The following is a 4,697-nucleotide window of genomic DNA, read 5'->3' on the forward strand; positions in this document are numbered from 1 at the left end:
TGTGGATTATATCCAGCGGTGTGACTAGTGGTAGTACTTTTCTCGAACAAAAATTGAATTCAGTTGACATGAACGCAGAATCGCGATCCAGGTGAATATAAGCAGGCATACCGAACAGTGAAACAGCTGGCTCAAATGACGAATCACAATGGAAGGGGACATATCGTGGCAAGGATAAGCAAAAGGGAATTGAGAATACTCGTTAGCGATTGTCAAGAGGTAGTTGTTACAAGTGTTTGAGGGAAGTAGGCCTTTAAAGTCGATACTAAGGCGTTCAAACAGCTGTGGCCTTGATAAGCTAGCCACGAAAAGTGTCACAAAATTTTGGTTTGAGTTCGGAGCATGCGGAACAGTTAACACCACACGTTGGGTATCGCTGACTTAAAAAGCGAGGTTCTTAAATGTGCGAATCTCGGTGAGTCGTTAGAATGTGTCCGAGAACGAGTTAGAACAGAGTCCAGGTTTTCGAGGATAAGCAACGTTTTACTCGTCTAAGGAGCGAGATGGCCCAAGTGGTTAGAGCGCGAATTTACTGACCGGAAGGTCCGTGGTTCGAACCTGACCTCCGCCTCTCGACTTCCCCTGTCTAGGCTTGGGCAACCTGGCAGTATCCCAGCCCTCGTGCTTACTTCGAGTAGCCTGGCAGTTAGGCACCGGAAGGGTGCTACAGCTAAACGGTTTTTTTTGTCTAAGAACAAGTGTGCATGAGCTGAAATGTACATATATATGTTCAGTACGAGTATATATGATAAGTATAAAAATAAGCGCACAAAAATCATGACACAGGATGGCATAATATGTTGTAAAGCTCCTCAAGTTTTTCCGTCCCAACAATGTTGGCACAAAGGTTACGAGATGGAGTATCAGCAATGCGGTTATCCGTTCCTGGTCTATAAAGGACTTAGTTGTACCCTGTCATTTCGGTTTTCCACCGTTCAATCTTGTCATTATTTTGCACTTCTGTTGGTTCCCGCACATAAAAGCCACCGGCCGTTGATCCGTAATCAGTTTAAAATGTCTCCCGAGGAGATAGTGACGCCATTTGTGAATCACTTCAACGATAGTACATGCTTCTTTTTCAATAGCAGAATGATTTTTCTCGCTTACAGTCATGGTCCTGGAGAAAAATGCGATCGGTCGGTCACCCTGTCTCAGGAATGCACCAATAGCTATGTCGGCCGCACCAGTTTTGACGACTAACGGGATATTGTAGTCGACAGTAACGAACATAGCATTCTTTAGTTCATATTTAAGGTTCTCAAATGCTGTTCAGATGTTCTCCGGAAGTGGAAATACTTTTTTAACCAACATGAATTTTGTCAGAAAACGCGAACAGATCAACTGCTCTTTGCGATTTTCTGTTCTGTGGAACTGGGAGTTCCCTTATAGGGTGCGTGTGTTCTGGGTCAGGTTTTGTAATACCTTTGGAGACATTATAACCAAAGTGATTAATCTCCTCGGCTGCGAAGCTGCTTTTTGTGCCGTTCAAAGTAATGTATGTCTTAGCGACATCGAGAAAATGCCTAAGACTACGGTCATGTTCATCTCTCGTTTTACCGCATACAGTAAAATTACCAATGTAGGCGAATGTGTCTTTCACCTGTTCGACTTCGAATACACTTAGCGTTCGTTGGAAACACAGCCCGAAAGGAATGCGCCGAAACTTGTTTAGGTTCCCGCGGGCTTCGAGTGCTGTGAACGGCTTGTCTGACTCGGTTATTAGAATCTCATATGTACTCCGGAGATCCAGTGTACTGTGGACGGTATAGCGTGCGATGGTTTCAATCATTTGATCCAGTCTTGGTAAAGGATAAGCGTCAAAGTAGGCGAAGCCATTGATGGTCTGCCTTTAGCTATCGCCATACGTCTCTTGTAATCCGCATTGCGCATTACGAACACTTGTGCTCTCAATGGGGAATTTGATGCTTCGATTGTGCCATCGGTTAGCATGAATTGTTCGTCTTTTGGTGTATGACGAGATTTGGTGGCGATTGGTTTGTAATTTGCAGCAAGATTAGTGAATAAGGATGGAGATTCCAGTTTCGCGGATGTTGCTCCACATACAGCTAGAGTGCTCCTTTGGCCACCGAATGGAATTTCAACTTCTTCATGTAACCCCAGGAAGTCACGTCTGAGGACGTCTGCACAGAGGTTCGGTAATACAAAGTTTGAATCGTTCGTATGTAGTATCCTTGTACTGAATGTGGACCTTTTGTTGGACGTGAATATATCGTCAACCCCATTCTTATCACAGAATCGTTTCTAGTTGTAAGTTTGTAGGACTGATGAAGAAACAAAACTTCCGGAGCTGCCGATGTAACGGTGATACTACTGATCAGGAGGCACGCGAGTAGTATGTGTTGTTCGTAGAATTTCGCTTTGCGTCGACTGAAAAAGGGAATTCTGTCGCGGAATTCGTGGGGCCACTTTGTAACATTTGCTTGGATTTGACCGACGAATGAGTGGAGGCAACGAATCTCTAGGAAGACTCGTTCGGGAGAAGATCGGTGTCCAGTTTTTGTAACTAAGATGCAGATTAGAGTTTTGCTTCCCTGTTCAATGGTCTGTAACCGGTCAGTTGGCATTTCCGGATAAGTAACTCCGCAGCGAAGGCCTTCTTCCTTTCATTTGGTGCCGTGACCAGGATAAGGATGAATATCCCATGGCCGAAACCTTTTGAGGATGAGGATGTTTGGACCTTCCTTGAGGACTTTGAGGAAGTTGCGGAGGCTGCCGTGCTGGAGACCGACCGGGGTAAGTTGGCAGCGCTGAAGGCCCTCCTAAGGGGCCGGGTGAAGGCGGCCCTGGATGCGGCCAGAAGAGGCCCTCAGAAGATGGACTGGGCCGCCGCGAAGGAAGTCCTTGCAGCGGGGTTCGACACGCCGTCCGACCGCCAGGAGGCTATGAGGCGGTTCAAGACGGCCAGGATGGCACCCGGATCGGACCCGACCGTGTTCTTCTCCGGCCTGCAGCAGTTGTTGGATCGCGCTTTGCCGATGCTGGACGGAGTGTCGCGACACCAGTTGCTGTCGGATCAGTTCGTCGAAGGTGTGCAGCCCGCGCTGGGTGCCCAGTTGCGGTTGGCACGAGCAACTGGCCAGTTGAGTGTGGAGGAGCTGGTGCGTCTGGCCCGGGAGCTGCCCGAGGAACCACTGGCCACGTTGCAGTCGCCGGAGAACAGGGATGCTGCATCAGTGGAGGAACTGCAGACCAGGGTGGACCAACTCACCGAACAGCTGGCGGCCGTGAAGACGGAATCGCCGAGGCACGCTCGATCCAGCCGGTGCTACATGTGTGGCAGGTCTGGCCACTGGAAGAATCAGTGTCCTCGTAACCGATCGCTTGTACACAATAAAACTTTGCAGTACTCCTGTTTTCCTGGGTGGGTCGCGATTAGCGCACTGACACAAGCTACCGTACAAGCCATTGTCGAGGTAGACGGGAAAAAGGAGTTATGTTTGATTGATACCGGAGCAGGCGTATCGCTGAGGCAAAGAGGGAACCAAGCTGAACACAGACCGTGCGCGCTAGCCGTGAGAGCTGTTGGCGGATATCGATTGAAGATTGACGGACTGTCAACGCACTCGATACGCCTAGGCGACAAGTCCGTGCAGCACGCGTTCCTGATCAGCCCAGACGTAGAGCAGACAATATTGGGAGCTGATTTTCTGAAGGGCGCAGATGCCGTGATTGACCTAAAGCAGGGAAGACTGGTGACAAAGTATGGCGCAATCAAGCTTGAAGGTTATCCAGGCACTGTCATGAGGGAGCTGTGTGTCCGAAAACTTCCGTCTTGTAATGTATCGTCAATACGGGCCGTGGTTGAGGAATATTCCGAACTGTTTACGGGCGATGAGGATCCGTTTGGCTTCTGTCTGTGGATTGAACACGAAATTCCTCTGTCATCAGAACGCTTTCGACCTTATGGCCTCCGTCCATTGCCGCTCCATCTACTGTAGGAGGTCCATAGACAGATTCAGTAGATGTTGAAGAATGGTATAATCGAAGTAGCCAACAGTGCGTACAATGCTCCAGTTGTGCTTGTTAGGAAGACGAACGGAAAATACAGGTTTTGCGTGGATTTCCGGAGCTTGAATGAACTGACCGTAAATCGGGTTGTGGCTGTGCCTTCGGTTGCAGAGATTTTCGATTCCCTCCAGTACTCCCGATACTTTCCTGTGTTCGACTTGCGTTCCGGATATTGGCAACGACCTATCAAGGAGGAGGACCGGGAGAAAACGGCGTTTACGGTTGGGGACATCCAATATCAATTTAGACGAATGCCGTTTAGTTTGTCCGGGGCACCATTCACATTCCGGCGCTTGATGCTTCGTGTAACCAAGGGACTCCAGAATGTTGCCGTGTACGGAGACGATATCGTTGTGTACAGCAATTCGGAACCCGAGCACGTAGTTCACTTGAAGGCTATGTTGGAGCGGATCCGGGAAGCTGGCCTGCGGATAAATGAAGCCAAGACACAGCTCGCTCGGAGTTCGGTGACACTGCTGGGGCATAAAGTGGGTCAGGGAGAAGTTAGCCCACCGCCCGAAAAATTGGCAAAGATCAAGGATTGTGCAGTTCCCAATTCAAAGCGTTCTCTACGGCAGTTTTTTGGACTACAGCCGGTTCGTTAAGGATTTCAACACGATCGCTGCGCCAATGTACGATTTGCTCAGTCAAAATCGGAAATTCGAATG

The sequence above is a fragment of the Opisthorchis viverrini genome (genome assembly GCF_000715545.1).
Source record: "Opisthorchis viverrini unplaced genomic scaffold opera_v5_62, whole genome shotgun sequence".
Taxonomy (NCBI): domain Eukaryota; kingdom Metazoa; phylum Platyhelminthes; class Trematoda; order Opisthorchiida; family Opisthorchiidae; genus Opisthorchis; species Opisthorchis viverrini.